Here is a 21199-nt window from a genome sequence, read left to right as displayed (position 1 = left end):
AGGGGATGACATGTCTCCACCCATTTGAGTGGGTCTTAATTAGTTTCTGAAATCCTATAAAAGAGGAAACATTTTGGAGAATGAGAGACTCAGAGAGAGCAGAGAATGCTGCAGCACCATGAAGCAGAGAGTCCACCAGCCAGTGACCTTTGGAGATGAAGAAGGAAAACGCCTCCCGGGGAGCTTCACGAAATAGGAAGCCAGGAGAGAAAGCCAGCAGATGATGCTGTATTTGCCATGCGCCCTTCCAGCCGAGAGAGAAGCCCTGACTGTGTTCACCCTGTGCCGTCTCACTTGAGAGAGAGACCCTGAACTTCATCGGCCTTCTTGAACCAAGGTATCTTTCCCTAGATGCCTTTGATTGGACATTTCTTTAGACTTGTTTAATCGGGACATTTTCTAGGCCTTAGAACTGTAAACTTGCAACTTATTAAATTCCCCTTGTTAAAAGCCATTCCGTTTCTGGTATATTGCATTCCAGCAGCTAGCAAACTAGAACATCACTGAAGAAGCATCACAATTTATTTACAATTTTTAATGAGTACTCTAGTTATTTTATAGGAAATAAATTGGAAAGGGAAAGAGTGGAAACAGAGTAAAGAAAGAAGATTATTGCAGTATTTTAAAGAAGAGATGGTTATTTGAATTAGGGTGGTAATACTGGAGAAAGAGAAAAACCTATGAAATTGAGAGTTGACCAGAGTTGATGATGAATTTGATGTGGATAAATGGTAGGAATTAAGGATGATCTCTTTGGCTCTTTGGTGATAAGGTGTGGAGGGAAGGACCATTTACTAAAATGGAAGAGAGCAGGAGGAATTAATTGAGCCAGGGTGAGGATCAAGATTTCAATTTGGGCGTGTTTGCAATGCTTGTGAGACATCTAAATTTACTCCTTAAACTAGGCTTTAGACATAAAGAGATTTGGGTTAGAGCTTTACATTTATGCATCATTGGCATATGTGTGCTGTTTAAAGCTGTGGGATCACCTAGGAAGAAAATGTAGAACTATGAGAAAAGAATACCCTGGACTGAACCAGGCAGAGTAGAAGAGGGTGGAAAGGAGGCAGAGAATAACAACTAAATAAAAATAGAAAACCAGGTTTTTTTGTCACCGGAGCCAAGACAAGGAAGTGTTTTAAAATAAAGAAGTAGTTAAGTTTTTAAAGTAATCTTGAAAAACTGAGTATGAGGACAGAAAGCTGTCCACTGGATTTGGTAACATACATGCTATTTGTGACCTCAGCAAGAATAGTTTCATTGGCATGATATGGATGAAAACAACTTTGGAGTGAGTTGAAGAGTAAATAGGAATTCTAGTTCTAGTAAGACGACACACTAAAGTGACTTGAAAACTCTACCTAACAAATTTATATGTGCTGCATAGACTGCAACAATATTTATTTACACGGATGACTGAGCTTTCAATAAATAAATGCAAATTTCCAAGTGCTGGAAATTCATATGAGAATGAAAATAAAGCAGTAAGCATTTGAGCTGATGATTTGTCTATCCCGGGATGGGTTGTACATTCTAATCATCTAAAAGCTCGGATTTGAGTAACTATGTAGGAAAGAAGATGAGCCCTTAAGACAACACAAGATGAGAGCTGGAACTAAGGTGTCTGCATAAAACTCAGACTGCATCATCACTGAAAGTGCAAACTTGAAAAAAAAAACTATTATAAAGAGACAAAAAAAGAGAAGTAAATTCAACACATTTGGGCTTTAAGTGAAATAATAATAACAATCATAATAAAAATAAGAGAAAAATATATGCATGAGAATTTAAAACCCCAACTTTGAACTTCATTAGGGTTTGAGGTTTACAATTATGCTGTTAATACTGTATAGAACTCAAGCCATGAAATCAGTATGAAATTTTGTACAGGGATACAACAAACATTAAATTCTCTAGAAAGACATTTCCTCAACCCACATGACATAGAATTTCCATTAGCAAAGCCTCAGTGTAGATATGCTCATAATGCCCAATTATAAAACATATAAGAAAATAATCCATCATAAACAAGTCAGTCAACGTATAGGCACACACATTCACTCATATGCATGCAGCAAAAACTGAATTCTAAAATATACAAAGCAAAAACTGACAGATTTGAATGGAGAGACATATCAGCATTTATAATGGGGTAAGCCAATAATCCTTTTTAGTAACTGACAGAAGCATAGACAGAAAATTGGTAAGTATTTAGCACGCTTGAAAACATTATCAACCACCTGAACCTAACTGACATTTACAGAACACTCCATTCAATAAGAAAAAGATGCACATATTTTTCAAGTACATATGGAACCTTCACCATGACAGACCATATTTGGGGCTATAAACAAGTTCCAATAAACATAAAATTATCAAAGTCATAGAGAGTATGTTTTCCAAACACAGTGGTATTAAATGAAAAATTAATAACCATAAGAAATCTGGGAAATGCACAAATATTTATAAATTAAACAGCACACTTTTAAATATCCCAGAGATTAAATGAGAAGTCATTAAGAAAAATGGAAAATATCTTGTATTGAACGAAAATGAAAGCACCACAACAAAATGGTTGGTTGCAGCCAAATTGATACTTACATGTAAATTGACACTTTTAAATGCTTTAAACTGTTTAAGGAAAAAAAAGGTCTAAGTCAGTAATTGTAAGAAGTTAAAAAAAAGAGAAATTACATGTCATTTAAATAGAAGAAAAATAATAAGGGTAAGAGTGGAAATAAAGTAAGTATAATAATAGACAAAAATTAGAGAAAGTTAATGAAACAAAAAGCTTGGTCTTTGAAAGACAGAGAAAATTATTATTTAGCCATCTTGATCAAGAAAAAGAGAAAAAAACACCACAAATTGTCAATATCAGTAAATAAAGACCAGCCTCACTACAGAACCCATAGACATTAAAGGAAAATAGGAAACATTACAAACTTATGCAAAAACTTTGACAGCATATAAAATTGACAAATTCCTTGAAAGACATAAATTACCCAAACTGACACAAGAATAAATAGAAATCTGGAATAACTCCATATCAAGCAAATACACTGAATTTGTGAAAAAAAAAAAAAACAAACAAAAATCTTATAAAGAAACCAAGGATCATATGTACTCACTATTAAATTCTATTAATCATTAAAAAATAAATAAAACCCATCCTACAATTTTTCCTAAAAATTAAAGGAGGAAAGCAACCATTCTTATTTTATGAGCCTATAATAAGCTTGAAACCAAAGTTAGATGAAGATAGCACAAGAAAATAAATAATAAATATCCTTTATGAAATAGATGAAAATCTTCTGATAAAATTTTAGCAAATCCAGCATTCTGTAAAAAGAATGATGCATCATGAGTAGCTAGAGTTTATTCCAGGAACTCAAGGATAGTTATAACATCTGAAAATCCATCTATCTAATACACCATGTTGAGAGAATACATGTGAAAAACCATATGATCATCTCAACACACACACACAAAACTTCACAAAATTAAACAGCTATTTAAATATAAACACTTAAAAAAACCTAAAATTACATTTCCTCAACCCAAATTGGGACATCTAAGAAAAGCCTAAAGCTGAAATTTTACTTAATGGTCAAAGACTTAATGCTTTCTACCTAAGATCAGGAAGCCGACACATATGTTCGTTCTCACTATTTCTATTCAGCATTGTACTGGAGTTCCTAGCTAGTGCAAAAGGCAAGAAAAAGAAATGAAGGCCATGAAGATTGGAAAGGAAACTGTAGTTTTTTTTGTTTTTTTTTTCCTTTTTTTTTAAATTTTTTTTATTAATCAGAAAAAGAAAAGAAATTAACACAACATTTAGAAATCATTCCATTCTACACATGCACTCAGTAATTCTTAGCATCATCACATAGATGTATGATCATCATTTCTTAGTACATTTGCATCGATTTAGGAAAAGAACTAGCAAAACAGCAGAAAAAGATATAGAATGTTAATATAGAGAAGAGAATTAAAATAATAATACTAATAAAATATATATATATATATATATAAAAAGGAAAAAGAAAAAAACAAAAACAAAAAATAAAAACAAACAAACAAACAAACAAAAAACTATATTTCAGGTGCAGCTTCATTCAGTGTTCCAACATAGTTACATTACACTTAGGTATTATTGTGCTGTCCATTTTTGAGTTTTTGTATCTAGTCCTGTTGCACAGTCTGTATCCCTTCAGCTCCAATTACCCATTATCTTACCCTGTTTCTAACTCCTGCTGGTCTCTGTTACCAATGATATATTCCAAGCTGATTCTTGAATGTCGGTTCACATCAGTGGGACCATACAGTATTTGTCCTTTAGTTTTGGGCTAGACTCACTCAGCATAATGTTCTCTAGGTCCATCCATGTTATTACATGCTTCATAAGTTTAGTCTGTCTTAAAGCTGCATAATATTCCATCGTAGGTATACGCCACAGTTTGTTTAGCCACTCGTCTGTTGATGGACATTTTGGTTGTTTCCATCTCTTTGCAATTGTAGATAATGCTGCTATAAACACTGGTGTGCAAATGTCCGTCTGTGTCTTTGCCCTTAAGTCCTTTGAGTAGATACCTAGCAGTGGTATTGCTGGGTCGTAATCCATTCTGCCATTCTATGTCTTTTGATTGGGAAATTCAGTCCATTAACTTTTAGTGTTATTACTGTTTGGATAATATTTTCCTCTACCATTTTGGCTTTTGTATTATATATATCATATCTGATTTTCCTTCTTTCTACACTTTACTCCATACCTCTCTCTTCTGTCTTTTCGTATCTGACTCTAGTGCTCCCTTTAGTATTTCTTGCAGAGCTGGTCTCTTGGTCACAAATTCTCTCAGTGACTTTTTGTCTATAAATGTTTTAATTTCTCCTTCATTTTCGAAGGACAATTTTGCTGGATATAGGAGTCTTGGTTGGCAGTTTTTCTCTTTTAGTATTTTAAATATATCATCCCACTGTCTTCTAGCTTCCATGGTTTCTGCTGAGAAATCTACACATAGTCTTATTGGGTTTCCCTTGCATGTGACAGATTGTTTTTCTCTTGCTGCTTTCAAGATCTTCTCTTTCTCTTTGACCTCTGACATTCTAACTAGTAAATGTCTTGGAGAACGCCTATTTGGGTCTATTCTCTTTGGGGTGCGCTGCACTTCTTGGATCTGTAAATTTAGGTCTTTCATAAGAGTTGGGAAATTTTCAGTGATAATTTCTTCCATTAGTTTTTCTCCTCCTTTTCCCTTCTTTTCTCCCTCTGGGACACCCACAACACGTATATTTGTGAGCTTCATATTGTCATTCAGTTCCCTGATCCCCTGCTCAAGTTTTTCCATTCTTTTCCCTATAGTTTCTGTTTCTTTTTGGAATTCAGATGTTCCATCCTCCAGGTCACTAATTGTAGCTTCTGTCTCTTTAGATCTACCATTGTAGGTATCCATTGTTTTTTCCATTTTTTCTTCTTTGTCCTTCACTCCCATAAGTTCTGTGATTTGTTTTTTCAGATTTTCTATTTCTTCTTTTTGTTCAGCCCATGTCTTCTTCATGCCCTCCCTCAATTTATTGATTTGGTTTTTGAAGAGTTTTTCCATTTCTGTTCATATATTCAGCATTAGTTTTCTCAGCTCCTGTATCTCATTTGAACTATTGGTTTGTTCCTTTGACTGGGCCATATCTTCAATTTTCCGAGCGTCATCCATTATTTTCTGCTGGTGTCTGGGCATTTGATCAGATTTCCCTGGATGTGGGACCCGGCTGGTTGGAAGGTTTTTCTGTGAAATCTCTGGGCTCTGTTTTTCTTTTCTTGCCCAGTAGGTGGCGCTCGTGGCGCTTGTCTGTCTGCAGGGCCCACCAGTAAAAGGTGCTGTGGCTCCTTTAACTCGCCAATCCGAATCTCGCAGTCGGCCTGGGAAACCGTGCGTGGAGGCGGGGGTCGCCGGCCGCCGTGGCTTGGGGGAGTGCCGGTCCAAATTGCCCAGCTGGCCTGAGACGCCAAGCGTGGCGGGAGGGCCCCGCTATCCAACGTTCCCAGTCAGACCAGGGAGCCACGTGCGGGGAGGGGACCCCAGTCGCCAGCCGCCCCGGCTGGGAAAACGCGCACCCCTCGGGTGTCTCACTGCAGCGGATTCTCCCTGCCCGTTCAGCCGTTCCAGAATGGGGTACGCTGTCTTTTTGGTCTCTGTCGTGACTCCGGGAGCTGTTTCGTATTGTTTCTGTTTCTTTAGTTGCTTTCCTGGAGGAGGAACTAAGACCCGCGTGTCTTACTAAGCCGCCATCTTCTCCGGAAGTCGGAAACTGTAGTTTTACAGATGACATGATCATATACATAGAGAAGCCCAAGAAATCTAAAAAAATTTTTTACTGCAACTAATAGGTGAATGTGGCAAACAAACCCTAGAGTGACCCTCAATGAGACAAGTCCTTGTATAGTTTGTTTCCCTTGAGTGTGGGAGGAACTTGTGGTTTTAAAAAAAAGCAACAAATAGAATGCAGCAAAGGTGATGGAATGTCACTTTCTTGGTTACGTGATGTGATGTTTTATATTATGTAAGAATCCATATCATCAAATATGGGTGAGAGTCTCCTGAAACTCTTGAAAAAGTAAGGTATTCTGTGAGAGGGCCACATAGCAGAGATCTAGGGGTGGCCTCTAGTATCTGAAAGTAGCCTCCAGCCAACCAGTAAGAAGCCAGGGCCTCCAATCATATGACTGTAAGGAAGTGAATTCTGCCCCCAACCGGAAAAAGATTAAAAACAGATTTGGCCCTAGTGACTCCTTCAGATGCAGACACAGCTTGGCCAACCCTCTGTTGCAATCTTGTGAGACTTTGAACAAAGAGTTCAGTTAAGCAGTCCCTGCAGTACTGACCCAAAGAAACTCTGAAATAATAGATGTATGTTGATTTAAGCCACTGAGTCTGTGTTAATTTGTTACACAGCAATAGAAAACCAATACAATGATTTTATCAAAGACACAGGATACAAGATAAATGTACAGATATCTACTGTAGCTCTCCATGTTAACCAGCAAACAATTGGAAAATGCAGTTGAAAAATATCCCATTTAAAACAGCATAAAACACTTAGAAATAAATTTAACAAAAATCTTGCAGACCTACAGACTTTAAATTACAAAGCATTGCTGAGAGAAACTGAAAAAGACCCAAGTAAATTGAGAGATCTGCCACATTCGTGGATTGAAAAGCACTATTTTTAAGATGTCAGTTCTTCCTAAATAGATCGGAAAATTTGATAAAATTGCAATTAAAAAATGTAGTAGGCATTTTTTGGGGCAAAAATCGACAAGTTAATTGAAAAATGTATATGGAAGCTACTTAGCAGAGCTAAAATGATTTTCAAAATGAACAAAATTAAAAGATTTATACTGCCTGACATGTCGACATAGTATATAACTAAAAATAACAAAGGCAGTATGATATTAGAACAAATATAGATAAATGAATAGATGGAATAAAATTAATAGTCCAGAAGTGTCCCACACTTACATGTGTAATTTATTTTGGACAAAAATACCAAGATGAATGAATAGGACAGTATTGTCTTCTCAGCAATCAGTGTTGAAAAAACTGGATATCATATGGAAAATTATGAATCTCAGACCACTTAAGATTAATTCAAAATGAATCTACATGAAAGAGTTAAAAACAAAACTTTGTAGATGGAAAGGAAGAGAAACATCTTTGTGACTTTGAGCCAGGCAAAAATTTGTTAGGATATAGAAATATGGGTAAACTGAACTTAATCAAAATTTAAGACTTTTACTTCTCAAAATCAATCACTGGGGCTGGCCATGGTGGCTCAGCAGGCAGAGTTCTCGCCTGCCATGCCGGAGACCCGGGTTCAATTCCTAACACCTGCCCATGCAAAAAAAAATAATAAATAAATATCAACCACTAATAAAATGAGAAGAGCAGCCATGGACAAGGAGAAGGCATTTGCAAAATATAAATCAGACAACTAGAATGTGTAAAGAATACGTACAACACAAGAAGAAGACAAAAAGCCCAATTAAAAAGTGAGCAGAAGATTGTAGAAAGGTATATGAAAATATATACAAATTACCAATAACCACACATGTTTCCAGAGGAAAATGCAAATTAAAACTACAATTAAATACCACTACATGTATACTAGATTGGCTAAAATCATAAAGCCAGACACTACCAAGTGCTGACGAGGATATGGAATAACTGCAACTCTCATATTTTGCAAGTAGGACTGCACTATGGCATGATCACTTTGGAAAAGAATCTGGTAGTTTCCTATGAAACACATACCTAAAATATGACCCAGTGGTTCTACTCCTAAATATCTACCCAAGAGAGGTGAAAACCTATGTTTGACTGTGAATAGTTTAATCACAGAGCCAAAAATAAATAAATAAAATGGGAAAATCAACTGGTGGATATACATACAAAGTGAGGCATATTCATACAAAGGACTAACACTAAACAATAGAAAAGGAACAAAATACTAGTACCATCAACAACATGGATGAAACTAAAAAATGTTGTGCCAGGTAAAAGAAGGCAAACACACAAAGAGAAAAGAGTACTTTCTGTATTATACCATATGTATGAAATTCCAGAAAAGGCAAAGCAACAGTAACAAAAAGATCAATGGCCCCCTGGGGTTTGGTTTGTAGATGAGTAGTGATTGCAAAGGAACTTGAGGGAAGTTTGGGGGGTTATGAAATATTTTATTGTTTTGGTGGTCACATGACCACACTCATGTGTTCACACTTATTAAACTGTATAGTTAAAATGAATGAATTTTATTTTATGTAAATTATACTGATTTAAACTATGGAATATCTATATCTATCTTTTATCTATCTATTTCATAGTTAATTTAGGTTCATCCCAAGAAACACATTAAATAAATCCATTATTATATTTCACTGGGTTAAGAAGTTACAGGAGAAAACCATATAGTAATCTCAGATGATAAAGACTTATTCTCTGATACAGTTCAACAATGACTCATGACAATTTTGTTTAATAAAGTATGAATAAAAGGGAGTTTCCTTATCTTGTGGGAAAGCTATGTACCAAAAAATCTACAGCAAATGCATTCAATCATGAAACTTGAGAAGTTTTCAAATTCATTAGCAAGTAAAGTATACCAATGATCTCTGCTTTAATTGAAACTTTTACTGGAGGCTTTAGCTAGTCAAATAAGATAAACTGAAGAAGCATGTTAAATTATGATGAAGTCCAGGTAGCTTTCCTTATTGCAGACGAAAAGTATCTCCACATAATATTCATAAAAGTAAATTGCATGCAATTGTGAGACTATAAATCTTGTACGTCATTTTCCCTGAAATGCAGTACATGTGTTTCTAAACACCACTGTATTATACAGCGGTGTTTGTGAATGGCTTATGGGAGAAATAGGCTTAGGGACATAACACTCAAAAATTTTTGCCATTGACACATAAATAAAAGAAAAAAAAATAGGAATCTAAAAAAAAGTGGAAGCAGTTTTTCCCATCTTAAGAAGAAGAAATATATAAATACTCCAATAACCCTGGCACTTTACTCTGAGAAAAATTTAAAGGTCGCCTGTGCAAATAGACCTTAGTTGGGTTTCAACCTTTGAGTTGTACTGGTGAAGTAGCAGATGAAGGTTATCTGAACTCTGTTGGAATGTTCTAAAACAGATGTGGGTGGGCTTGGCTCATAACACACCTGTGAACTGAGGTGGCTGGTCAGGTGTGTGTCTGTGTGTGCTTTGTGTATCCCTGTGGGAATTGGGCAAACTGACTGCACTTCTCAGCTTGTAAGGAAGGTGGGGTTCATAAGTGCCTGAAACTTTTTATCTCTCATTTGAATAAAAAGAGAGGAAAGAGACATTTGATGCAAATATGGCAAAATGGAACCAACTGCTTAATCTCAGTGGTGAGCCCATAGATATGCGTTATGCATTATGTTCTGCATTTTTTACATACAACAAAATCACCCATAAGCAAATGAGAAATTTGCAGTCATGCTCAAATTGTTTCTTGTTGTGTCAATCACATTGGCACAAATTTGCATTTTCAAAACAAGCGTTATAGCAGAACTGACTATATGAGAATATATAGAAGCGTATGTTTTTTTAATTTGGTATCGTGGTAAGGGATTAAAGTTCCTAAGTAAGATACAAGCAATACAAACCATTTAACATGAACAAATTTGGATCCATTAAATAATAATAAAAAACTCTACATATAGCAAAAATGACACCAAAAACAAAGTAAAAAGGTCAGTGACTGATTTGGAGAAGATGATTATTATATACTAACACTGTACATATTTAAAGAACTTTACAGATCAATTTTAAAAAGACAAACAATGCAAATGAAAATTGGGCAAAGGCAAACTACAAAGAAGATAAAACAAATTTCTAGTAAGCTTAAGAAGAGCTGCTTCATGATTAGGAAACTCCAAACTAAATCAGCAATAAACCACCACTTACATATAAGTTTGGCAAAAATTAGATTGCCTCAAATGTTAGCAAGGATCTAGGGAAACAGGAATTTTTACACATTGACGGTGAAGACAAGAAGTAATATAATCAAATGTGGTAACAATTTGTCAATCTAGTGAAACTGAAGATGCTATGAGTTAAGGACTCAGCAATATTACTTTATGGGCAGCCACCCTAGAGAACCTCTGGGTAAGGAGATATGACTGAGGATGTCCAAAGCAGGTTCGTTTATCATAGCAAAAGTGCAGAACAACTTGATTGCCACTTGTTGGGGGAATGTGCAAACTTTTAAATTTAAATAATGGCAAAAGAAAGAGCAATTAAAATTTGTGGCCTAGATCTGCAGGTATCAACATGAACACATTGCAAAAAGGAACATAACGTTAAGTGCAAAACTGTGTAAATGCTGCATACAACATGATACACCACATGGAAAATTTCAAGGAGCACAACCACTAGCATATATTTTTTGATGGATATATATGTATCTGTGTTTAGTATGGATGCTTACAAGGGACTCCTGCATACCAATTTCAGGACAGTGGTAAACCAGGTGGGAAATGAAATGTATGGGGGGTGGGGGTCACAAATGCCTGAAGCCTTTTATCTCTTATTTTATTAAAAAGAGAGGAAAGAGACATCTGAGGCAAATATGGCAAAATGGCAACAACTGCTTAATCTCAGTGGTGAGCCCATAGCTATGGGTTGTGCATTATATTTTGCATTTTTTTACATATCTGAAATTAATTCAACAAATCCATACTGCCTTATCTAGCCCAGGCAATTTTGCTAAATTAAAAACAAAGTATAAAGAAGCTAATAGGATGGCTATTGAGATCATACATTGCCACACACGTACAGAGGAGGTGTCCTTGGAAGTGTGTTGGCTCCATGGACTTGCAGTGGGACTCCTCGCTGTCACGCAGCAGGGGTTTGAGTAGGCCCTGGGCCTTGTCTCTGACAACAAAGGTATCTCAACCCTTACCCAGTGCTGACATGCAGTAAGGGAGGAAAAGAACTTTCTCTATTTAAATCCCACATCTCCTTCCTCAGGACTGAGGCTAGCAGTGTGCTTGTGGAGTAGAAAGCAAGCTTGCCTTGGGATGCCGCTGGACAGCAGAATGTAAGGACAGCTGCCTCTGAAAATACCTCTGATTTGGGAAACTGAAAGACTAGGATGTGGGATAACAAGGCAGTTTATATTGATGCCAATAAGCTCTAAATTTTCTAACATAAAGACAACTCTGTCTGAAAGTGCTGAGCTTCTCCTGTTCCTAATGGAGGCAGGAAAGCATCAGATGGTCTCTGACCACTGGTTCTATCCCTGCTGGCCTTAACCCTCTCACAGCTGGACATAAGGGTTTTGGTAAATTGCACATCCCAGACGAGTGATGCCGTGGTGCCAAGGGGTTAACAGGCACTTTGTGTGAAGTTTTAATATTCCACAAATGAAATGTGCATGTGAAATGGGAAAAAAAAGAGGAAAAGATTATATTTGTCAGCTGGGCTGCCATATGTTGTTCTGGCTGGAGCACAGCAAAAATGGTGACAATTCTTTCCTGAATGAGAGTCTCTGTCAACTCCTGATTTCATGCCTGTCTTTGGACAAGCAGGAGCTTTCTTCATGACCAGGCAGATTCTAAGATTTTCATTTTTGTGGGGAAATCTCCATCTACCCCTTCCTGGCATCTAAAAGGTAGAAACATTGACATGGCTTTGCTTGATTTTTAGGAGGTGAAAAACCCAGGAAAATCATAAAACTCATCAGCATATTTTCTTCTTTTAAATGAAATTGGCCCTTAGGGCAAAAACAGTCCTCTGAAAGAACAAATAACTAGTTGAATGACAAATGGAGAGGAGGTTATATTGGCAGACCTGCTAGTTCTCACCAAAGTCATCATTAGACAATTTCACAAAGTTGACTTTTTTTAACATAAATTGTTTTTCTTATTTATATTTGATACGTCATAATGCCTATGCTAGTAAAATGCAAGTGTCTGAACTTGTGTGTGAGAAAAACAAGATTCAACCTTAATGTGAGAGGGCTGTTCTTTTCTAAGTACACATTTCTTTCTCATTTTACACTTGTAAAATCTGCATTAGACAAAATTGCTTTTTCTAATAATGTTTTATCAATTCTTTTTTCGGATTATAATACAATCCAGAAATTTTCTAGAAAAGAACCCCAAATCCTCCATAATCCCCAAATCTAAAGATCATATTAAAATATTGTGATCTATTTTTGCATATTATGAATAATTTGATAAATAAATATACTTTTTACATAGTTGATGTCATGGATATGTTATAAATATAATTCTGAATAGTTCAATATATTCTGAGAGGATGGTTCCATCCTTCGTTAACTATTCCCTATTACTGGACATTTGGTTTGCTTCTAAATTTGTTTTCCACTCACAGAGAAGTAAGGCAAGCTATCCTTTTCCTTGCATGACTTTTTTTGCCAAAAATGGCACTGTAACAAAAGGAAGTGAAGGTCACCCTGACCAGTTAAGGTATAATTTAGACTCTTTATGGACAGTGTTTAGTGAGCTGAGGTTCTTGGCCAACATAGATTACTATTAAAAAGGAATCTGAGACAATGTGGTTACTCACCTGCCCGCTCACTAGAAAGTAGCAGAGGCAGGATTTAAACCACTATGCATGTGTAGTTTTATCCCAATTATTAAAAGTCAGTCTTTTCATCCACACTTTCATGTTACATATAGAGACGTGATTCATCTAATATTAACATGCTATGTCTGGATGGGTTTTTAAAATACTTTTCAATACTGCTTAAATTAAAAAAACAACAACATTGTATCAAACTTATAAAAACAAGTAAGTATCACAATAAAACAAGAATAATCAGATAATGATTGCAGTGCGCTCTGACACTCTTGCTCTTATATCACACACTCCATAATCTGTTTCCTTATTTATCTTCTAGTGATCTAAACATTTTACATCTCTTCCTAAACAGAAGCAAATGATGAGTGACCTTAGTGATTTGTGAGGCTTGATGACTGTTCTTGATATGATTTCTTTTTTCACCATTTGACTTTTGAAGATGTCTCAAAACACAGTCAGATCATCTTTTAGTTTTAGATATTCTGTACTTTTGAACTGAAACTTCTGAACCTGAACGGCACCCACACCCCATTTTTCCTATATCCTCTTCCTGTGTACACTGCATAATTTAGTTTTCAAGTTTAATTATTGTCTCCTTCCCCACAAGAATGTAAATTCCATGAATATAGGGAGTTTTTGGTCTTGGTTACTGATGTATCCCCATCGCCTAGGACAGAGTCTAGCATACAGGGTGCACCATAAATGTTCATTGAATGAATGAATGAGTGAATGACTGAATAGGAAATGAACTTTGTTCCTAAAGGGTAGAGGGGAGAAAGATTCATAGACAAGTTGAATCCTTGAGGTGAATTTCACTTTTAAATACCATTTAATTTGATGTTAATTGGTAATATAGCAATTTTCTTACATTTAAACCATAGCATGCATTTAAAAATACATGACAACACTATTTCATATGCTTAAAATATTTCAAAGCCCGCATATCACACGCATGCAAACACTCATCTCAAAAGGTTTCCTTTTTGAAAGGATCAGATGTAAGGCAAAACCAAATATGCTTGGATGTGGGGGATGGAGGGCATATTTGCCTGCAGCCAAATGTCAGTGAAATATTTCCTTGCAGAAGTCCCACATTCACGGCCTGTTCACCAAGTTTGCTTCAAAGAATTTCCCATTTGATTTCACTGCCAACATTGATTTATAAAGAGATTTAAAAAAAATTTTGGTTTCCTAGTTTTCCTTAAAAGTTGGAAGAAATGGCTGTATCTACAATTTGACATGACAATAATCAGCTATGTTGATTAGCTGCTGCCACCTTTAGCTAGAGCAAAACTCTGCAATTTGCCGCAGTCTGCACCATTCCATAACATCTTTCCTTGATCATTTGTGTTTAGATCTTTTCACTGGCTCACAGACCCTGTAGACTTTTGAGTTTGTCCCTCCATGTTCTGTTTTACATACACCATCCCCTTTCCACAGCCCCACCACCACTGCTGTGGTGGATTAAATTCTATATCCCAGTTTGGACATGTTCTTGGTCTTGGTCTGTATTCTGGTGGGAATGGAGACATTGTAAATAAGATCTCTTGAAGATATTACTTCAGTTCTGGTGTGGCCCAGCAGAATCCGATTGGGCTTTAATATAGACTACTGGAGTCCTTTTGCAAACAGAATGACATTTTGGCATAAAAGCCAGGGGAACTCAGAAGAGAAAGGATATTGCCACAGGATGGAAAAACCAAGAAACCTCGAGGATCCTCAAGGATCACCAGTAGCCAGCCCCAGATCGCCACAGTCTTCTTGGAGAAAGGATTGCCTTGCTGATGCCTCCATTTTGGAGGCAATAAATTTCCACTGTTTAAACCAACCTATTGTATGGCATTTATTTTAGAAGACAAGAAACTAAGTCAGCTGCCAGGACTTGCTGCCTCCCTGGAGTAGCTGCCTTTCTCTTTAACTGATCTTTGTGTCTTTCTTCACTTTGACTTGCCCATTCATATATATATATATATATATATATATATATATATATATATATATTATATATATATATATTTTTTTTTTTGCCATTTTAACTAAGATTTGAGATAGGGCATAAAGATATTGGACTGCTTCCTGTCCACAAACATTAAGACATCCTTGTAACTTTGCAGAGCTTAGTTTCCTTCTTTCTTTCATAATCCTCTAAGTTGGACTTGCAAAGGAAAAGGAAAAGGAGAAGGCGAAAAAAGGCAGGAAGTAGGTGGAGACATTTTTTTGGAATTTATCATCACTGTTGAATAAAAAATTGAATAAAAGTCATTTGCAGAAGAATCATCTCATCACTCCCTTCCCTCATCTTACCATATGTACCTTAATGTATTTAAAAACTATTCTCATTAATAAAAATAAAAATATTTTGCAGTAATTTAAAAATATTTAAAAATAGTAATAAAATTAAAATATTTTAAAATTTTATAAATATTTATTTTTAAGATCTTCTGATTCTGTTGGAGCAAAATATAGGCAGGAATTTATTAGTTCATATCTTCGTATCAATAGCACTTGACTCGGAACCTGATCCAATAAGTATTTATTGAACAATCTCCCATCCAGTCAATTTTGTCTTTGTTTTGCTATAAAATTGATTGATCTGAGGGATACAACCTCATTTTATTCCTGGTTTGTGTCCATGCAATATTGTCTAATAGAAATAAAATGTCTACTAAAGACAGGTAGCAGGAAGAAGCTAGAAAAGGGGAACATTATTGTTTGGATAGTACTACAGTTAGATAATCAATAAGATAATCATGTCTACATTTGCTTAGTGCTCTAGTTTGCTAGCTGCCGGAATGCAACACACCAGAGACAGATTGGCTTTTTAATAAAAGGGGATTTATTTTGTTGGTTCTTCAGAGGAAAGGCAGCTAACTTTCCACTGAGGTTCTTTCTTATGTGGAAGGCACAAAATAGTCTCTGCTGGTCTTCTCTCCAGGCCCCTGGGTTTCAACAACTTTCCCCGGGGTGACTTCTTTCTGCATCTCCAAAGGCCTGGGCTGAGCTGCAAGTGCTGAGATGAGGAATGCTGAGCTGCTTGGGCTGTGCTACATTGTACTCTCTCATTCAAGCACCAGCCAATTAAGTCAAATGTCACTCATTGCAGCAGACACGCCTGCTAGCCGACTGCAGATGTAATTAGCAACAGATGAGGTTCAGGTACCATTGGCTTATGTCCGTAGCAACAAAACTAGGTATGCTCACCCGGGCAAGTTGACAACTGACTCTAACTAACACACTTAAGATGATACCATTCTATTCCTATTGACTTGACCTATGTATTTATTGTATCACTTTTTGCTTCTAAGCTGTCCTTGTTTGAGTGATAAATTATACAGGCACTCTATTAATCAGGCCCCTGGATAATCAAAAACTGTTTGTAACCTTATTTCATGACTTTAGGTGTTTTGCAATGTTTTGGTGGAAGATGGAGATTTAACTACCTAAACTGAAAATTATGAAATACATTAAAAATTTTTTTCTTTTTCTTTTTTTCTTTTTTGGCTTGGGCAGGCACTGGGAATCGAACCCGGGTCTCCAGCATGGCAGACAAGAACTCTGCCTGTTGAGCCACCATGGCCTGCCTGCATTAACAATTGTTGAAAGATATATTTTTAGATATTTTTATACTAATGCCTTGCATTTAAATTATTTTTACAATTACTTCCATTAATCTCCCCTGGAACACTCTCTCATGGTTGAGATTCTACTCATCTTTATTTTATCTTAATACCTTGAAAGGGGGTTTAATTTTAGTAGATATTCAACAAATCTGTGTTGAATGGAATTGAATAAAATGAATTTAAATATTAAGTTGTCCCATCAGGGATACATTGTGTTGATTTATTTTCTGATTCACACACCAGGGGGGATTCAATGTGTCACCATAAGTTTTGCAGATTTGGTACAATACATTGATTTTTCAATGTTTCCTTATCCTTGCTTTGCTACTTTTATTGAAAAACTAGTTGTGCATTGTCACAAAGCATTTCTTCCCTGAAATAGCGAAAAAAAATCTGTTTTTTTGAGATAGAATGCCCACAAGTATGGCCTCAATCTCTTTGGATATACTGAACAGTATGGGAATTATTATTATTTTTTTTTTGTTACGGCTTTGATCAGAAGGACAAAAGGGGACTACCAATGTGTTGCTGGCCATAGCTTGCAATTTTCATTAGTCAAAAATTCAATGAATAAATTTTGGCCTTATTAAAGATTTCAAAGAGACTCAAATAAGAACTGTACTGAGGACCAACCTTTGAGAGTCTGTGTATTTTGTGTTTCAGTACTGAAACTCCTGGCCAACTGGCAAGGCACTGAGCTCTTCTAACAAGTGATAGGGTGGAAATTATTTCTTTCCTCACCCATCTGCTCTAGGAGCCGTAGCTCGTATTTAGAAGTTGCGTTGCTGACAGTGAGGGGAAAAGACGATCGGGGCAAGTACAAAAGGAAGAATGAAAGCGCATCACCTGAGTCACAGAAAGCACATCAACAACGAAGTCAAATCACTTTTTACTACTCTTGCAAAAGTTCTAATTTCATATTATCACCACCTGGCATAATTAATCTACAGAGATTCCTATAATCTCTTTTGGAAGAAATGAAAGGCACTTATTTTTAATGATATGTAAGAGTATTTCTCTGTGATGGAAAAGCAATAGCCCTTCACTAAGTACTTAAGCAGAGGCGAAGGAGGGAGAATTAAGCGACAGAAGGTGATTCACCATGAATAGAGGTAGAAAGAAAACATGGAAGTATAGGAAAAAAATTAACACTAATAAAAATGCCTCTCTCTCTCTGACTCTCTCTCTCTATTTTGTTCTCTCGCTCTGTCTCCATCACTCTCTTTAAGTTTCTTTCATTAGCTTTGAATGTCTAAGGAAACCAATCGCATGTTTCTTAGCTGGCTGCATTCCTAACAGCAGTAAAACCCTTTGCAACTGGCAGACAGGAATGTTCCTTTCAAACCCTTGTTGCATTTGTAGAAGATAAAATTCCTTTGTGACTCAGCCTAGTTCAACTGAGAAAGTAAACATTAAGAAAGAAATGCAGGCTACAGACTGCAAAGAGCGATGACTCCCACAGAAAGGCAGATTTTCCTTTTTTAATAATATAAACAAAACCAATATTAGGTAATTTTCAAGAATGGGCTCATATTAAGAATTACATGAAAATACCTTTTATTTAAGAATTGCTTTATATACTAATGTTTGGGGAGACCAATTCGACTCAATGGTGTAATGAGTAATATGCCATTTAAAGGATGTGTGTGTTTGAATTTGAAAATTCTCTTTGACCAACTGTTGAATCCTTCATCCATCATGGTCTCCTCTCCATACATGGAATCTGCTGCCTTTATCTCTAAGAGAAAAGGATTCCTGACTAATTTCTAAACCCCTGTACTGGAGGGAGATTAAAGAAAAAAATGGATTCATGTAAAATATCTTGTTTTAAAGAAATCTTTCTTGGTGGACATAGCTTCTATTTATTGGAATTTTGTTCTTACATTTGGCTTCTAGTCTCATGGCATTTAATCTGTAAAGAGCGTCACAGGGTTTTACTAGTTGAGGACGTATCTCTTAATCAGGATGTTCTGAAATGTTTTCTACTTTGCACACTTAAGTCACGCTTTAAGGCCCAGCCAAAATGTCACCTCCTCTGAGTCTCCCCTGATTCTGTCACGGAATGAACTGCTGTCTCTCCTGGGCTCCAGCTGCACTTTGGCTGTAATTCTACAGAATTAGGAATGTGCAGAAGGCCTGATGTGGGCTAGTTTTGCCTGGGGGAATGGGGAGCAGCTTCAGAGAGCTTGCATGTGAGTCTAACATAGAAAGAAGTGTGGTTTTCCAGGTGTAAAAGGAGCACACTTTTAGAGTTTGTTGTCTATAATTTCTGCCATAATGTATAGAAAACACTCCCATGATATTTTCTGTAAGGACTTGATATTTGTTGAAAGATATTTGATTGAATGGGCTAAGCTGAGATGTCCTCTATCATTTAGTACCTCAGATAGTTTCAATTCCTCCTGTTTAGTACATTTTTTTAAGTACGGAAGGTCTCTGTTCTATAGCTCTAGAAATGTCAAGTGGCTTTAAAAGTACGATATCGCTATCCATCAGAGAGCTCTCCTCAGAGTTTTTCTATGAGAAATTATTATTATTTTTTTTTGGAAAAAAAAACTCCAAAGCTCCTGTAGGGCATTACTAATAATTTCTTGGTATTCAGTAAGTGGTGACTATTCATATAACTCAATAACTGTAATTGTTAGCATGTCTTAAAAGTTCATATTAAAAAAGAGCATGTATGAACTTGTACTTGCCCCCATGATTTTTACCTCATTTTTTGGCTTAATGAGTTTCTGATTAAAAAGTAGGACATGTTTCCTTGAATTTAACCATCATAAAAAAGTCAGGAAAATAATTTTAGCGTTGCTTATTGTGACCCAAAGTAGTAGAAGTACCACATGGCCATGCTCATGTGCCATGGCTATTTTATAGAAGGCATTTAAATATGCCATCTTGTGTGTCCTGACCCTAATAAAGCATGCTCCCTTCAACCAAGAGACATGACTAGGAATGGCAAGATGTGCATGTTGGATGTATTTTGTGTTGTTTTTTTTGCAATGTATCATTCACAGATTTTCCGAGTGCTTGATATAATCATTAAAATATTTTTTCATATTCCTCTAATCTATTGCTGAGAAAATGCTCTTATTTTCTGAAACATAAAAAACAAGTAGGGAAAGTGAGAAATCTTCTTTAGGTAACCTCAGAACAGAGGAACTTTGTGCATTATGCAGCCGAGGCCATGCCAAAATGCAATTTGGAGGGTGTCCAGCCCTTCATTGGAAAGTAATGGTTTTCACTGAACTGAGTTATGACCAGCTGTTTACAGACAGTCTGTGACATACTGATAGAGCAGAACACCGTATGTTGCTTTCCAAATCAAATGATACAAGAAGTGTGACAGAGTGGAGAAACATCTGTCATTAGCAATTTTCAGCACGCTTCACTAATTCTGGACAAAATACGAGTAATGAACTTACCGCAGGAAACTTCAAATACTACCACTGCTGAAACAAGGATATAAACAGCAAGTCCTCTTAATGGCTTCTAATTTAATTCATTTGCAGTAAGAAACAAACAAAGTGGGTTATTTGTTTTTGATCCTAGGGTAGTAAATACTAATGCTGATCACAAACGCTTATTTTAATCAAAGAATAGGGATCTTGGGACTCGACTTTCTAAAAAATTCAGATAGAAAGCTTTATTCCTTCTTTATTTGTGGAATAGGGTGGGTTTTGGTTTTGGTTTTTGTAAGCAGCAGAGTTGGAGAATGCACTGAGCATGCATGAATGAAATCCTCCCTGTGTGGGCTCTCCATATGTGACAACTCTGAGCCGGGGGTTAGCTAGGGTTCTTACAGATTTGTCAACTCTGGGGTGATATTTTGACATTTACATAATATTCAACATTCCTAGACTTTCTACTAAGAAGCTCATAAAGATGAAAGTGTTAGATCTTTGTCAAGCTAGTTTCCTCTGTGATTCCCCATCTTGCCTTATTATTATTTTTTTTTTCATGGTTGGTAATTTTTCTTTTGCGGTCCCACATATTTTCACAGTTCTGTAACGAGCGCATGGCCCTCATACAGCATCCACACGGTTCTCTGCTGGTTGACGTCACACTGTTTATGAGATCTCGGAGCCAAACCATGTGAAAGCTGCAATCTGTGAGCATTTTTCTTTTGTATCTTTGCAATCAGTTGAGCTATTAAGCTGTTAGCATTTAAGGCCTACTCAGCTCAGCTTCGTCTAGCGCCAATACGGCGAAATTCCTAAGCGGACAGGATTCCGTTTGATTCAAGAAGAGTAAGAACAAAAAAGATTGTTGTCCTTTATCTGAGGTTTCAACTAATGTTCAGCAAAACGGTCATGGAAAATGCAGACACGCGATCTGGTCCAACCTGCTGGTGTTCTGCCGATGGGAACCACTTTGGACTATGTCCCAGAACAAAAAGACTGGAAGCCATTTGGAGCTGATGACTGCAAAATGGGTGTAGGTGGTCTTTG

Source organism: Tamandua tetradactyla, chromosome 6 (genome assembly GCF_023851605.1).
Source record: "Tamandua tetradactyla isolate mTamTet1 chromosome 6, mTamTet1.pri, whole genome shotgun sequence".
Lineage (NCBI taxonomy): Eukaryota > Metazoa > Chordata > Mammalia > Pilosa > Myrmecophagidae > Tamandua > Tamandua tetradactyla.
Note: the sequence above shows the minus strand (reverse complement) of the source record.